Source organism: Notamacropus eugenii, chromosome 6, assembly GCF_028372415.1.
Source record: "Notamacropus eugenii isolate mMacEug1 chromosome 6, mMacEug1.pri_v2, whole genome shotgun sequence".
Classification (NCBI taxonomy): domain Eukaryota; kingdom Metazoa; phylum Chordata; class Mammalia; order Diprotodontia; family Macropodidae; genus Notamacropus; species Notamacropus eugenii.
The window spans coordinates 132,528,481-132,546,327 of record NC_092877.1 but is presented as its reverse complement, the minus strand read 5'-3'; the positions used below and the strand labels follow the sequence as shown (position 1 = coordinate 132,546,327).

Genomic DNA, 17,847 nt, shown 5'->3' with positions numbered 1-17,847 from the left:
TGATTTTATGTTTGAGGTCAGATGGAACCACTAGAGGTTTTTTGCTGTTTTTTTTTTTAATATCTCTGTTTTTAACGAGGTGGGGTGGTGTTGTCATTATCAGATATGTGTTTTCAGGAAATCAATTTGATAACTGAATTGAAGACAGATTGGGCAGAGAGTTAGGGTGAAAAGACCACTAGCCCAGGAATGAGGTGATGAGGGTTTGCACCAGGCTGGTGGCAGTGTCAGAGGAGAGAAGAGGGCATATACAAGAGGTTTGGCGAAGGTAAAACAGGCAACAAATTAGTTATAGTGTATGAGAGTGGGGTGTCCAAGATGACACCTAATTTACAAGGCTCTGTGACCAGGAGGATGGTAGTAGCTTCTATAATAATGGAGAAGTTTAGAAGAGTGGAAGGTTTGGGGGATAGCAGGGGAGATATTGAGTTCAGTTTGGGACAGTGCTGAGTTTTAGATGTTAATGGAACATTTAGTTAGAAATTTCCAAGAGTCAGTTGAAGTTTTCCTAAAATCCACAGGAAGTGTGTGATGAAAAAAAGGTTAGAAATACCTAGTCTAAGAGAAAGGAACACTGAACTTGGAAGTAAATGATCCAACTTTCAGGCCTTATTTCACAACTTATTAGCTATGAGATTGTGAGCAAATCATTCAGTCTTTCTGCAAGTGATCTCAGGTCTCTAAGCCTCAATTTTTCACCTGTAAAATAGAAAATATATCTCAAAGGGATTTTTAAAAATCCCACTTCATAAACCAAAAAGTGCTATTTTTTTAAAAAAAGATTTGTCTGACTTTTCCAGATACTCATTGAATAGGTTACTAGAAGAAGATTTAAACATCTGAAGATAAATTAAAATGCTAGGATTCTCAATACATGCAGCTTATTTTTCTGAGCAAGGCTTTTCAAACAGAAATCCAAGCTGTCTTCAATTTCCAAAGGGAAGAAAGTTCTGGTGCTAGAATAAATAATCACAAAAAAGGTTCATGTTTTAGAGCAAGATTAAACCTACGTGATTAGAATGAAAAAAATGGGCAATGGCACTAGAGATGTTCAACGAAAGTTAAGTTCTAAGGTTAAGTCTTTGATGGGAATGGTAACTAATGTTTAGCACAAATGAGCTATCAATGAGCTGAATTTTTAAATTAAAATCTCTAATAGCTTGTGCAAGGAAATCTTGGGAAAAATTGCACTGACCATTATCATTTACATACGAGTGAAACCTCTAAGCTTCATCTACTCAGTATTTTATTTTCTTATCAGTTTGAACTAAAAGAATGACAATACAGAACACTGACCGTAGAGAAACTGTCTTAAAAAGACAAAATTTGTTCATTTTGAAAATATTTCTATAATCTATTTTGTACATTATGCAACGTATTGATGCACCATATGGCTGTATGCCTTTCCTATCTTTATGATAAATTTGAATGTGTGTTAAAGGAATATGTGTTAAAGGAATAATTACAAATTTTTTTCTTTCAAATTATTCAAATTCTTAGATTGTGTTATAGTAATAATGTAATTATACATTGACAATTTTCTTTTTCAACTTATTCTTAACATAAAGATGAAATAAAATATTTCTTATCTAAATGACACCATAAGTTTAGAGAATATACTATTTCTTTTTATTTCTTTCACAAGAAGGTGAGAGAGGAGGAGAACAGGATGAGGCAATGGGTCTGGAAGAATTCCAAAATAAATCATACTTTTTTTTCCTAACCTGAGTTGTAATTAATGGACACATTTCAGCATTAGCTTAGAATAGTCTGAACTGCATAGCCAAACTGATATTCTCCAAAGCATATTGGTGCCTGCAGGCTGATATCTGCCTGTGGATGTTTATCTGAAAAAAACTATATTGAAAGTGAATGAAAATCAAGGTGTTTTCCCCGCAGTAAGAATTAACCTTCATAAGCCTTGTAGATAGTGGTACCTATACCAAAACATATGCAATGGCATATGGGAAGCCCACCTCTAAGTCTGTGCCAACATCAATAAAATAGGTTTGGCGGTTTACCCAAAGAATTACATTTACCAGAAACAAATTTGAAAATAGTGACTCAAATGGTAATTTAATAGCAAGCTGTCTTTAAAAACACAGTATATACTCAACAAATATTTACGAGATAGGATGGAAAGAGGTTGGGGAAGGGGATAGGAAAGAGACAGGCGAAAGGAAGGAGAAATGGAAGGGAACAGACATTTAGATGGTGCCTACTGTGCTAAGGGGAAGGGATGAAGGGGAGAACAGAGAAGAGGAACAGGGGAAAGACTGGAACGAAAAGGCTGCTGAGTTCCCTTCCAACCTTCAGATGCTGTGATGGGAATGGAGGGACAATGATGGAGAGGAAAAGAAAGAGAAAGGAAGGAAGCAACAGAGAAGGAAGAAAGGATGAGCAAATGAATTACTGAGCTTTATTTTTTGTTACATATTTTATATGACTCTATCATTTAGAAGGCTTGACTTTCAGTGTAGAGATATATTTTGATCAGGGTAACAAAAAATTATTTTAATATAAACAATGTTATCTCCTTAACATCTTCTGAACAAACTTATGTATCAGTTGTAAGAATTTCTCAGTAGTGTATTCCTGATAGGAATAGAGCCCAAAGGTCTTGCTTATGGCATAGGGTAAACCAGCTAAATGTATGCAGAATTCTGCTGAAGTCCAAGGATATCTATATCTATATCTATATCTATATATTTATATCTATATCTATAGACAGATAGATAGATAGATAGATAGATAGATAGATAGATAGATAGATAGATAGATATATAAAGGTAACATGCCCCATATTTTTTTTGGATGTTTCTTTTTTTACTTTTTTTTTAATTAATTTTATTTTCAGTGTTCTACAATCACTACCATATAGCTGAACTTTTTTTTCCCCTCCTTGTCCCTTACCTTCCCCCTCCCTCCTCGAGACGGCATATAATTTTATGTAGGTTCTACACATACATTCCTATTAAATGCATTTTCACCATAGACATGCTGTATAGAAGAATTAAAGTGAATGGGTGAAATCCATATATAAATATATATATATATATATATATATATATATATATATATATATATATATATATATATATATATATATATATATGAAATATAACACAAAAGAAAATGATCTGCTGCATTCTGTGATTAAACTCCATAGTTCTTTCTCTGGATGTGGAAGGCATTTTGCCTTAAAAGAACATTGGGAATTTTTTTTAAGTCCTTGCATTGCAATAAAGTTCTGAGTCCACCAGAAAAAAAATAAATAAATAAAAACTCTTGCACGCTGTGGTTTTTGTTGTGTACACACTTCTCCTGGTTCTGCTCCTTTCGCTCAGCATCAGTTCATACAAGTCCTTCCTCTGAAGTCTTCCTGTTCATCATTCCTTGAAGTACAATAGTATTCCATTACATTCACATACCATAATTTATTCAGCCATTCCCCAATTGATGGGCATTTTTATGATCTCTTGGGGATACAGTCCTAGAAGCAATATTGCTGAGTCAAAGGGTATGCACATTTTTGTAGCCCTTTGGCTACAGTAACCTTCCCTCTTTGCAGTGTATGAAATTCATTTATATCATGCTATTGCCATTTTTGTTGGTGATGCTCTCCCGGCTTTCTCAATTATTTTAGTAATGAGTTCAATATTCTCTACCAGTTCTCAAAGACTTCCTCTCCAAGTCTGTTATTATTGTTCAGTTGGTTTTGCAGTCACATTTGACTCTACATGAGCCCATTTGAGGTCTTCTTGGCAAAGACACTGAAACCATTTGCCATTTTCTTCTGTAGCACATTTTACAGTTGAGGAAACTGAGGCAAACAGGGTTAAATGACTTGCCCAGGATCACAGCTAGTGTCTGTGACCAAATGTGAACTCAGGAAGATGAGTCTTCCTGACTCCAGGACAAGTATTCTACCAACAGTTCCTCTCTGGTGCCCCATGTCCAAGTCTAATATAAGCCAAAAGGCATTTGTTAAATTTCTGCCATGTGAAAAAAAAAAATGTTTTCATTGCTGGGAACAAAGAAAGGAAAATCAAGGTCATTTCCTACCCTCAAGGATCTTACATGGTGACGACTTTGTAGCTCATCTTTACTTAACTTATATTACTCCAATTTCAAACATAACAGCATTTTTCCATAGGATGTCATGGAAATGTCTTCACCCACTACAAATTCATATTATCTAACCTCAACTGACTCCTTGTTGCTTATCAATATTTCGTTCACTCCAGTCTTCCGGATTTCTTAGCTCATTCCCCATAGGAACTCTTCCAAAACTTTTCATACAAAACTTTAAGATTCCATTCCTTTCTCACCTCTTATCCTTCTATCTCTCACATTTGCTCTATGCCCTTAATTTGTTCTTATCATGTCTTCTGATCTATTGTCCCATACACATTCTCCTATCACACTTTCTATTTACTTACCTCTGTACCCAGCTGCCATTTTAATGTTTCTTCTGCAACTACTGTAGAAGTCTTGTCCACTTAGGCTTACTTTCATTCCTGTCCTTATTCTTCATTTAACCCTCTCCTTTCAATTTATTTTTTCCTACTGTGCTCTGCTGGGGAAAAAATCATAAAATGGAGCTGGTTTCATCCCCTATTTATTATTATTGTTGTAATTGCAATTGTATGTTTTAATCACCATTGTTACATTTGGAATGTAAAATATCAATAATAGATTGATGATGATGATGATGATGATGATGATGATGATGATGATAGCTAGTATTTATATAGTACTTTAAGGTTTGCAAAACACATTACATATGTTACTCATTCATGGTATGTAATGTCAGCTGGGCCCTTGCAATTACTTGAAAATACCACTCCACTCAGTAACTATTTTAAACTTGTCTGCCCTGTTTTTGGTAACAGTCCAACTGATTCCAATTTTTAAAACACTGAGGCCATCTGATTTTAAATTCCCAGGTTCCCTACTGTCTTTGAAGCTTTCCAACATCAGCACACAATCTCTTTTTATTCCTTTAGGTCACAAAAGAGGCATTACTATACACAGAATCACAAAGTTGGAATGAACTGCATGGGCTATCTCCTCATCAAAGTTAAACATTTGGTGTCTCATTCTTTCCTATCAACTCCATGACTTTGTTCCAGTAGTAGTCATATTTTCTTTCTCTCCTTCATTTCCTATTCCTCCCTCTCCACCAAGGCTTTTACAACTACTGAATATTTTCCTGATCCTAAATAATTCCTATAGTTTCGTCTATCCCATAACTCCATTCTCAAACTGCCAAACTTCTTGGAAAAGATGTCTACACAAAATGTCTAAATGACACTTCCTCATTACTTATTCTCTAATAATCTCTTTCATGTGACTTTCAGATGCCACCTGGTTAATGAATGTACTTCCTCAAAAGTCACCAAAGACCTCCATGTTGCCAAATTCAATGACCATTTTATCAGTTTTCCTCCTTAATCGTCATGGAGCACATGGCAGCATCAAACACCCACTCTATAGATAAATCTCTCTTTTCCTGACTTAGGAGACATCTTGTTCTACTCCATCTTTAATTTCTTCTGTTCTGTCTCCTACACTTCTTATTCTTCCTCTCCACCCCCTTAATGTGACTATTTTCTAAGAAAATCTATCTAGACTAGCTTTCTTTTCTTCTCTATTTTTTTTATTTTGCCATTCCTAACTTACCTCATTCACTCCAAATCTTTAATAACCGCATCCTTTCAAATCATTTCCAAAATTAACCTTTCTACTTCTTCTGAGGTAAAGGCACATTTACAACTTCATTAAGGTCATCTCCACCTGAATATCTAATCAACAGCACAAACTCTCCCTTTCCCAGTTGAATTTAGGGAGAAAGTCAAATTCTGCTTCCATCATGAGGCTTCCTCCTCCCAATTCCAATGGAAATAAGGGAAAGGAGATGTAATTTTTCTTTTACACCTCACATAGTATTTTGGTCTGCAACTCTTTAATATATGTATCATACAATATTATAATTTGTGTTAATATTTTGCCCTCTTATTAGGCTCGAATGTGTATAACAGCAGGGCTCAAGTCTTATTCAAAGTGTCCCATCACCTAGCACAGTCCTCTCCATATGGTAATTATATTGATTGAATGAATAAAAGAGAATTGAGCTCAATTTACCTTCTCAATTCTTTAGGAAACTAAGATTATCAGCTACAAATAGATTTGTCCAACTGCATGAGGAGAGAATTTCTACATAAGGGGTTGCCCTACACTGATGAAATCCCAGGCTCAAATACCATCTCCCTTTCAAAAGGGAGAGATGTTTGACATAAAGACATATATGATCAAAATGAAGCAGTAAGAATCTATCTTATGAATTCTGCAACCACTTTCAAAATTATTTATATATTGTATATTTGGCAAAGACTAAACCTATTACATTACAATCTTTTCAGTTAATTGCAATATTTAAGATTATAGCTTACAGACTCTTCTCAAAGCTTTAAAAAGACGTGACTTACTGTGGAAGAAACAGAAGAGCTTCCCTTGAGTAAAAACAAACTGTCAAATGTCATTTGAGGTTTACAAATGGTACTCATGCTTAAGATAAAACATAAAAGCATAAATCTTTGGATATAGACTTTTTCCTAGTGTTACAAGGCAGAAGAGAAAGAAAAGAGATGGAAAAATAGCTTAAAGGAAACCATTCTTTTTTTTTCTCTACTATATAATGATAGTACTCTGTCATAAAATGATATTATTGTGAAAAAGTGGTGCCTTTTTTGTAATATTAAAGTCCATCCATTGATAATTTTTATGTCTTTTACCTGAAGTCATATTTGCTTTAAAAGAGTACAGTAAAATGTCAACAATTTGAAATAATGGGAAAGGACACTCTGAATAGTGAGAAGTCTGAATTCAAGGTTTTTTGTTTAGGAAATGTAATAGTTAATAACCAAATGAAAAGATGATGAAATTTCATAAAAATCAGAAAGATACAAAGCAAGGTAACCTTAAGGCATCATCTTACTCCTACAAAAATGACCAAAAATAGAGTGGAAATAGGAAACAACATTGTTGGGGCTACATGAAAATAGTTACATGAACACATTGTTGATGGGATTGTATATTTGGTGCAAACATTAAATGGCAGTCTGGCAGCCTACAATGAGTCACAAAATTAATTATGTCTTCTGCTAGTGATTTCACTGCCATTACTTACTGGAAAATATAGATAGTTATGGATTATGATCTAGTAACTATAAAGTTACTAGATTATTTATGGGCATGTGAACACAGGTAATACATTTTGTTTTGATCCTTAATCTCCTAAAATATAAAAATGGCATGGTACTTTGATTTCATTAGTATTAAGAACTCAAAAATGAAAAAACCCTTACCACCAATACATGTGGGCACCTCTTCTTAAACTTATAGTGTACCCCAGGACATTTAGAGCTTAAGTAACTTTTCTCAAAGTTACATAGTACACCAGTTGAAAAACTTGAACCTAGACCTTTAGAGCTTGAAGATATGCTCTCCTCCCTATCCACTACACAACACTGTCTCTAAGTAGTAAATGAGAATTGATGTCTCTTGGTATTGAGTTATCAGATTTTTTTGTTTATTAAATAGAATAAAACAATAGTGTTTCTGAGACCCTAACATGTCATTTAAATTATCAAATCCTGAAATGATTCTATGATCTCAAAGATTTTGAAATTTCTTCCAATGAGGATGTTAACTTATCTATGAATGCCCATATTGTGCCAACCCTAGCCATATTCTCCCAAAAATTCACCATCAGGGCAACAATCACCAAAAGGTCACCATTCCAACCTATAGGAGGCCTTCCTTTATTTCTTTTCAAATTGAGAGGGCAGTAGTAGGGAATTATGAATTTTCACCTAGCGTCCTGAATTATCAGCTCATCTTCTCTACTCACCATATAATTCCATGATGATATCCTTTATTCCCCTTTTTTCCCCCAGAGTTCCTTTTTGGTCATGTGTTGCAGACCGTTCTCACCATTTACACACCTTTCCTTTGTGTAAAATTTATATTTAGTTCTTTGTCAGTGGTATTCCACATGTTCATATAGAAACACCAATAAAATATGAGAATTGATAGGTCTTTGGTTTCATAAGAAAAGTGTTCCCAGTTACTTAAAGCAATCTAATCTGCTCCTTTCCTCCTTTTAAACTCTAAGCCTGGTTTATTCTGCACCTATACTGTATTTACTTCTATATATTTATATTTTGATATCATCTCTATATCTACTTATCTAACTATCTATTCACTTATCTGTGCCTAATTTCTAGAGGGTGTCCATGAAAAGGCATGTTAAAATCCGGGCACCAGACATTACTATCCACTTGGTTTTTCTTCCATAGGTGGACAGAACCAGTTCCTCTGTGTAGGTATAAATTTATTCCAAGAATTTTGCAATATCCTTGAGCTTGATGCAATTAGCATAATGTCATCCACTAAAAGGAGCTTCTGGAAGACTTTACCATCTACAGAGCATGACTGTTCAATGATCTTTCCACTAAAATTCTTCCCTTTGGAGTTTTCATGCCATTGGAAAGGTTACATCTCTGTTTCGTGCTTCATTTGATTTTTATTAACAGAGGGTTATTATTATCTCTTCCAAGGAATCCTGAATGATATATGGATAAGAAAAAAAAATCTTGATATAAAAGATTTTTAATTTTGTTCTACTTAATCAAATTTCCCATAATCAAAATAAGCAAACGTAATTGGATATAGTATCAGTATCAATTAGAATTATTGCTGAATAGTGGTCATTTGTTAAAACAGTGTAGGAGGTTGACTCTTTCACAGGTCTATGTAGCACTGAATAAGACAGAAATAAATGAACTGGCCAAGAAAGAAGGGCTAGCTTCCAGCTATGACCTGAAGAGATTCTAATCTAGGATGGGATGGAAGAAAGTGACTAAAAATGACAAACCACGTGTAGCTGTGAGTACAATGGTTGGGGGAAGAGAACTTGGTAGGATATTGTACTTTTTAATCTATTGTTAGAAAAGGTGATAGACAAGAGTTGAAAATCACTTCCCATAAAGCTGGGGAGAAAAAGAATAGGGCTCCTATTGTTAGCATAGGAAAGCAGGTCAGAAATGCCTATTTTGAAATGAAAATGGAAAGGTCCATTTAATGAATTTCAGATGGAGAATGAATATTCAACTATCATAAGTCAATATGACTCCTGGCAAAGAACAAAATATTCAAAGAATAAAGAATTCACTGGCAATAATTCTCTTTGGAAATCAGTTGTGGATCTGTTTACAAGTTTTATTTTCTCAGTAAAATATAAACTTTTGGAGGGCAAGGATTATTTTTTCATTTTGTCTTGTTCTCCCAGGACCTAGCACAGAGTCTTGTATAACAAATCATGTTACAATTAGATTTGGTAGCTATCTCCACACTGAGATAGAATAAACTCCCTAAGGCAATAAGTAGTGAGGTAGTAGTAGGAGGAATCCAAGACTGAACTTAGTGTGAAGAACGATGGGGACTAAGCCAGAGCCAGGAAGAAATCATTGATGACTTTAGCAAAAGTAAATTTAGTGGAGCTCATCATAGCCACAGTTGATCAACTCAAGCTTTTGCCTACAAAGGAAGTTTTTGTAGAGTATTATTACAAGTGATTTACCCTTTACTTCTTTGCCAGAAATCACTGTCACTGCAATTGCAGCTATTATGAGTCATTCTATAGGGAAATGACCAGAAGTATAAAAACATAATAGAAAAACTAGATTCCAAGCATTCAAGAACATCTCTCCATTACTCTGGCTTCTAACTCAATGTTCAATCATTCTGACAATATGTGATAAATAAAAAACAAAATCTCAGTCTGTCTTTTAGTTTCACAATCTCTACTTGAAAGCTCCTACTAACCTATAACACTAGGAAAATGGGAATGATACTCAAATAGAGCTTCTGTGTTATTTATGAATACAAGCTTCCCAGTCATAGATCAAACATGATCATAAGCAAAGAGAAACATGATAAAACTGTGAGGTTGCATGTAGTCCTCAATAAAAATAATATTCTGGGATGCTTAATAATATACAAATTACTTATCTTGATTCCTTTTTCAAAAAAAACAATCATAATCAGATCTTTAGCTAGGTATTTTTATACCCTGGGCAAGGAGCACAAAATAGTCCCAAGGCAATCAACCCTCAATTGAGTTTGGATGCATGGGGTAAGGGAAGGGAGAAGGCACTACTTCATCGAAGGAAGGCATGATGCTACAGCACATAGAGGAAGCAAGGTGAGGGCAGCAAAATATTTCACTCAAACCCACCATCTGGTGGCTTCCCATTTTAATTAAAATTAGTGCTAACTACCTACTAAGCATTATTGTTACTTTCTAGGTTGCTGTATGACCGCAGGTGCTATGTGTGCTCTAAATTTGACATCCTCTGCCAAAGTCTCAGAGCTTCACCCTCCTTATGGATCTGACTGTAATTCTGTTTTATTCATTTACATTTCTGATATGACAGAGCTCCTCAGATTATTTTCCCAGTGCAAACGGTGATGATAACAAAGTGATTTCCTGAAAAGAATGTTGGTTTTGGAGTCAGAGGACCTAGGCTCCAAATGATGGTGCCTCTGCTACTTACCAGGTCAACTCTGTGGACATTATTAATTCTTTCATGTATATAATGAAGGGTTTGAACTAAATGATGTCTATGTCCACATCTGGCTCTAAATTCTTGATTAAAAGCATAAATCTTATTTTCAGACCTGATATTGTGAGTTCATCTAAACCAATTTGACTTTTAATTGGGACTTCCTCATTACCATTTTTAAAAAATATAATATTCTGACCACTGATACTGAGGAAGACAGAAAACTACAAATACTTAGAAAAAATAAAAAATAGTGCCTGACACAAGATGGTATCTCCCATTCATATATAAAAAACCCAATGAACTACACAGACAGGACTGGGAGCCTAAAGCTCTGATTTGTCCACATAGCCAAAACAACAGCACTTCCTGGTCATAATTAAGATGCCCATGGAGGCACATTTATTTTTTCAGGACACTAATGCATCATTCCATATTCAGGGCAGTGGTACGCTGAATGGTAGGCACCCTTGCCATCCTCCTGTTATTAGCGGATAGAGGGCAATATTGTTACAAAAGAAATTGTAAAGAATAAACTCCTAGAGAAACTTTATAGATTAACTGAAATTTTCCATCTGATGTCAGCTTTAATTAGCTTAAGCTGTTTGTCTGGGATGCCACCCTACAAGCACAAATTAATAGGATTTATTTAAAATGAGGCTGTTCTTGTACTGTTTCCAGTTTCAAATTTATAAATCTCAAAAAGACTATAGGGAATTTGGGGATCTGAGTCACAATCACTATCCATTGATTAAAAAAGAAAGAAAGAAACTTACCTAGAAATGACATGTGACAAAATTATTCCACTCTTCTGTTTCATAGCACAGATGTAGGACAGATGCACACCAAATGCCAGTCATTCTGTCAGAGAAAGATCAGCAGTGATCAAGTTGGGCACTGGGCTTTCCATGTTTTTCAGTCCTTTTGTCACTAGCAGATACTGGGAAATGATGATTCTCTCAAATAACTCAAAAGGTGTGTAAGAAGAAGAAGCCTAAATACCTCCATTTATTTAAAAAAAAATATGTAAGTGATTTCATTTATGCAATCTCTGATTTTTATTTTTTCAGAGGGTATACACAACTATTGCTCCAATCAATAAATGCCCTTATACTACCTGTTACCTCAAAAGTATTATTTTATATTACTTCCCAAAGTGTTTTCTTTATTATGTGTATTTCCTTTATACTCCCAGCAGATAACAAATCACTATTTTGCCAAGGAGAGCCAGTTGTTCTACAGGGGCACAATAGCTTTTCGTCTTCAGAAGAGGAGGCAAGAGAAAGGAATTCAGGAAAAAGGGCAGGGAGCTCTACAAACATGAATTTGACCTATAAAGAAAGACAAGGTCGCAGTCCAGTCAAAACAATAAATTGTGAACACAAAGAGCTTGATTTACTGTGTTACCATTAAAGTAATCTCCCTACCAAAAGACAAATGTTTGTTAAAAGATTTGACACATATCGAGATTTTTTTTTTTAGACTTAAGGTTGTGTTGTTCTTGAGTTTGAGTCCCTTAAAATTTCTCACTCTCTTACATGACTTTAGAACTTTGAAAAATGTTTCTTATGTCTCTTTCTTTTGGCAAATTTTTTGTAACGTTAATTTTTTTAATCCAAAAAGCCATTAATTTTAAACAATAGATAAATATTTATTACATACCTGCCACATGTTAAGCACTGTGATAAGTCCTGAAGACAAAAAATTAAAAGAAATAACTTCTGCCCTCAGGAGGCTTATATTCTAGGGGCAAACAACAAATTCATATAAGTAAATATGAAATAACTTAGGTAGGTGTATTGGCTGTTCACTTCAACTTCAATGGATCAGGAAGTATGAGTTGCTTGGGATGTCAGATAGATTGAAAACAAGGGAAAAATGTCACCTTGAAAACTATCAAGAAGAAACAGAAACACAGAGGTGTAGTGCCAACATGATATTCATAGTGCCTATAGCAGCTATGAATATGCTGGCATAATTGTGAATTGTGAAACACAACAGACTCTCCACAAGGAAGGCAGAACCAAAACATTTATTCAAACACCAGAAAGCCAAATCTATTATAGCAACAAAGAAATATATACACAATAACAATGCAGAGGGCAACTCCATCCTCAGTTTTCCCACAAGCAAGCTCTCTCACTAACTTTAGTTCCTGTCCCAGGTTCCTGCTTTCTCTGTCCTTCCCAGCTCTGACTAGTGTCACCAATTTCCTCTCAGCTCTGCTCCAGTTCTGCCTCTTTCTGTTCCACCCTTCCTGCTCCATCCCTTCCTGTTCTCCCCTTTCAGAGAGCTCTTCCCACCACATGTGATTTAGGCTTCCAGGTGATTTAAGCAGGTGACATGGGCCTATTAATGGATGGGAAAGATCTTCAAATTAAGCAAAAAAAGCTACATTAACAATACAACAGAACATTAGGATCATTTAAACTGTGATGAAAAGATTTTCCAGTGATTCTTTCTTCAATCTATTTTCTCCTGCTCAAGTTTCTGAGAATGGAGACCTTGATGGTGATATAGAAGTTATTCTTGCTACAGACTTCAAAATTCAAAAAATATACGTGAGTATATATTCCTAATGTCAGTATTATACTCCACAAGAGAAGCAACTGAAAATTATGATGATGATGATGATAATTATGATGAAGAAGGTGAAAGGATGATGATGATGATGATGATGATGATGATGATGATGAGATAAGAGAAGCTGATGAGGAAAATGATCCAGAATATGATCCAAAGATCCAAGCCTAGCTGAGTGCAAGCAGCAGTGAGCTTTAAAGATTACTACACTCCCAGCCTAAACACAACTAGTAGCTACTTGAAGCCTTATCTTTCGTATTTTCTTAGAATCAAATAAACATTGTTTCTGTTGGAAAAGGGGAAAAAATAAACTTCTAAGAAGCAGTTCAAACTACAGGTTCCCTTTATCCAGCATTTTAAGAGAATAATTCCTGCTGTAGAATGTAGAATGTGGTGAGTCTTTTAACACATGTCAATTGGTACATAGTTTAGTTTTTGTGAAGTCTTTTGTCATGTATCTACTGTATTGCTGCCGCAAAAATTATCCAAAGTGGTTGTTGAGATCAATATTGGTTTAGAGAAAAAAGAAATCCTTCTGAAGAAGCAACCAAAGGATTTTTTCAGCCCAATAGTTGAATGGGTGTAAGTCTGCTTGTGCTAGATGAGCTTTTATTACTTTCTTAAAGAAATGCAGTGATTTTTATTAACTATGAGACAAAGTATTCTGAAATTTCATTTGAGAATAGGCTAGCATATATGATTAAGAATTTTCCATAAGAGCAGCTTTAACATTCTTTTTTTTTGTTTTTGTTTTTGTTTTTTATTAATTTTTAACATTTATTTTCACACAATTTTGGGTTACAAATTTTCTCCCGTTTTATCCCCTCCCCCCCCAACCCAAGCTTTCTAATTGCCCCTGTGACCTATCTGCTCTCTCCTCTATCCTCCCTCCCTGCCCTTGTCTCTGTCTTCTCTTTTGTCCCGTAGGACCAGATAGCTTTCTTGACCCCTTAACCTGTATTTCTTGTTACCCAGTGGTAAGAACATTACATTTGGTCCTAACACTTTGAGTTCTAACCTCCTTAGCTCCCTCCCTCTCCACCCCTTCCCCTTGAAAGACAGGCAATTCAATATAGGCCATATCTGTTTAGTTTTGCAAATGATTTCCATACTAGTTGTGTTGTATAGGACTAACTATATTTCCCTCCATCCTATCCTGTCCCCCTTTACTTCTATTCTCTTTTGATCCTTTCCCTCCCCATGAGTGTTGACCTCAGATTGCATTCTCCTCCCCATGCCCTCCCCTCCATCCTCCCCCCCACCCTGCTTGTGCCCCTGTCCCCCACTCTCCTGTATTATGAGATAGGTTTTCCTATCAAAATGAGTGTGCATTTTATTCTTTCCTTTAGTGGAATGTGATGAGAGTAGACCTCATGTTTTTCTCTTGCCTCCCCTCTTTATCCCACCACTAATAAGTCTTTTGCTTGCCTCTTTTATGAGAGATAATTTGCCCCATATAACTTCTCCCTTTCTCCTCCCAATATTTCTCTCTCACTGCTTGATTTCATTTTTTTTTTAATATATGATCCCATCCTCTTCAATTCACTCTGTGCACTCTGTCTCTATGTATGTGTGCGTGTGTGCATGTGTGTGTGTGTGTGTGTGTACTCCCACCCAGTGTCCAGATACTGAAATGTTTCAAGAGTTATAAATATTGTCTTTCCATGTAGGAATGTAAACAGTTCAACTCTAGTAAGTCCCTTATGATTTCTCTTTGCTGTTCGCCTTTTCATGGTTCTCTTCATTCTTGTGTTAGAAAGTCAAATTTTCTTTCCAGCTCTGGTCTTTTCATCAGGAAAATTTGAAAGTCTTCTATTTCATTGAAAGACCATTTTTTCTCCTGAAGTATTATACTCAGTTTTGCTGGGTAGGTGATTCTTGGCTTCAGTCCTAGTTCCTTTGACTTCTGGAATATCCTATTCCATTCCCTTTTATCCCTCAATGTAGAGGGTGCCAGATCTTGTGCTATCCTGATTGTATTTCCACAATACTTGAATTGTTTCTTTCTAGCTGCTTGCAATATTTTCTCTTTCACCTGGGAATTCGACCACAATGCTCCTAGGAGTTTCTCTTTTTGGATCTCTTTCATGCGGTGTTCTGCGGATTCCTTGAATATTTATTTTGCCTTCTGGTTCTAGAATCTCAGGGCAGTTTTCCTTGATAATTTCGTGGAAGATGATGTCTAGGCTCTTCTTTTGATCATGGTTTTCAGGTAGTCCCAGAATTTTTACATTGTCTCTCCTGATTCTATTTTCCAGGTCAGTTGTTTTTCCAATAAGATATTTCACCTTATCTTCCATTTTTCGAATCTGCGCGGTATGTTCTGAGATATCTGTCTTTCTTGAAAAGTCCTTAGCATCCATCCGTACCATTCCAGTTTTGAAAGATCTATTTTCTTCAGTGAGCTTTTGAATCTCCTTTTCCATTTGGTCAATTCTGCTTTTGAAAGCATTCTTCTCCTCATTGGCTTTTTGAACCTCTTTTGCCAATTGAGTTAGGCTAGTTTTCAAGGTGTTGATTTCTTCAACATTTTTTTGGTTCTCCTTTAGCAGGGAGCTGATCTGCTTTTCATGCTTCTCCCTCTTCCCTCTCATTTCCCTTCCCAATCTTTCCTCCATCTCTCTAACTTGATTTTCAAAATTCCTCTTGAGCTCTTCCATGGCCCGAGCCCATTGGGTGGGCTGGGACACAGAATCCTGAATTTCTGTGTCTTTGCCTGATGGCAAGCATTGTTCCTCCCCATCAGAAAGGAAGGGAGGAAGTGTCTTTTCTCCGGTAAAGTATCCCTCAATAGTTCTATTTCTTTTCCCTTTTCTTGGCATCTTCTCCAACCAGTGGCCCGACCTCTGAATGTTCTCCTCACACCCACCTCGCCTCCTGGTCCTCCCAGCCAGCATTTGGGGACTGAGATTCAAATGCTGCTTCCCGCCTTAGGATTTTTGGCGGGGGCAGGGCTGCTATTCAGTGTGAGAATTAAGTTCAGGTGTTCAGGGGCAGGGCCGCCTCTCAGGCATAGTTCCCTCTGGGGGTTTATGCACAGACCTTCCACAATGGATCCAGGCTCCTGCCCGTTTGGGGAGCCCCCGTCCGAAGCCGCCTCTCAGCCCCCACCTCCCTGGGGGGCCCGAGCCTTGGGGGCACCCCACTCCCCTCTTAACCCGCCAAAGAGACTCTCTCACCCACCCCCGTCAGTCACCTTTTGGTGGGGGGTTCCGTGCCGCCGCTGAAGATCCCGCCTCCAGAGCCCTCTCAGATCTGTGCCTCTTGGAGCTGTGGCCGCCGCCGCCGCCGCCGCCGCCGCAGGTCCGGGCTGGGCTCCGCGTCTGCAGCGCGACGGACCTTTTGCGAGAGGTTTGCAGGTCCCTCTGTGGGTGGGGAGACCCGCGTGGCCGCTGGAGATCCCGTCCCCGTAGCCCTCTCGGATCTCCTCCCCTCAGTGTCGCAGCCGGGCAGGGCCGCACCCCGCTCCCCGTGCCGGCGCCCAGTCCGCGGCGCGAAGGACCCCCCACGAGAGGTCCGCAGATCTCTCCGGAGCAGGAATCTCCCTCGCTCCAATACTCCGTGGTCTCTGGGTGCAGAATTCGCCCTGGCTTGGTCCCCTCTAGCCGTTCTGTGGTTTGTGTGTTCGGAGCTATGTGTATGTGCGTCTTTCTACTTCGCCATCTTGGCTCCGCCCCCAGCTTTAACATTCTTAACTGTTAGTTTATGTATTTTTTAATTTTAATGTAACATAATGATCTACAAAGAAACTTAGCCATCTTATTAAGGTTATTGTTACCATTGGGGTGTGAATAAAACTGGGTATTTTCAGAAGTTACCATCATCCTATATTTGTGTAACTGTACATTCAAACTGAAAGCACTTTTCCTTTTCTTAGTGGCACTGTGGCTTACCTTCACTGAAAATGATCAGTTATATCACTATTTATAAGCCCATTTCAAGTTTGTTTTTTTGGGTTTTTTTTCTGCAATTTTAACATAAATTACCAAGAAGAACGTTAGTTCACAGCATAATATCTTTATTTGGCCCATCTGGAAGTCTACCTTCATAGTTAGAACGAACAGATATTATTTGGACGAAGGGATCAGACTTTAAAAAGTATTTCTGCATCTGCAAGTGTGAATAAAGGACAACATTTTTAATCGTAATAACCCTTTAAAGGTCATTATTGTTAAAGCTAAATATATTATGATTTGGCAGTTGAAATTAGGGAAAGACTTCTATTCCAATTCTCATTGCTTAATATGTGAGTATTATTTACACGTACTCCTATCTACTCATATATTTAATTGTGTAGTATTGTTTATTTACCCACCTCACAAGAGTATTGAGGCTTGTTAAATTACATTATATAAAAATTGAGAGGAAGGAAGGAAGGAAGGAAGGAAGGAAGGAAGGAAGGAAGGAAGGAAGGAAAGAAGCTAGATGGAGAGGGTCTGAGTATGAATCTAGTGATAGAGCATATGGCTATTCTCCAGGTACCACCATAACTAGGTTCAAAGAGTATCATAGCTGGGCTGGCCACAGGGTCATGAAGTTTTCAGAAATAGTGACTTTCCAAGAATATCTCAATCACAGGAAAGATTAGGTACAATCTTAAGATATTTCAGAGACTGAAGACAGTGGGGAGGAT

At 36.9% G+C, this 17,847-nt stretch overlaps 1 long non-coding RNA gene across 1 annotated transcript in view; it reads right to left on the bottom strand.

Annotated features, from left to right (window-relative positions):
• Nucleotides 1–4,447: 4,447 nt before the first annotated feature.
• Nucleotides 4,448–17,847, bottom strand: part of LOC140510611 (uncharacterized) — a 65,507-nt gene continuing 52,107 nt past the window's right edge. The window contains exons 5-6 of the long non-coding RNA XR_011969304.1: nt 11,408–11,492; nt 4,448–4,576 (exon numbers count right to left, since the gene is read on the bottom strand). This is a non-coding gene — a long non-coding RNA (uncharacterized lncRNA). The remainder of the gene's footprint in view (nt 4,577–11,407; nt 11,493–17,847) is intronic.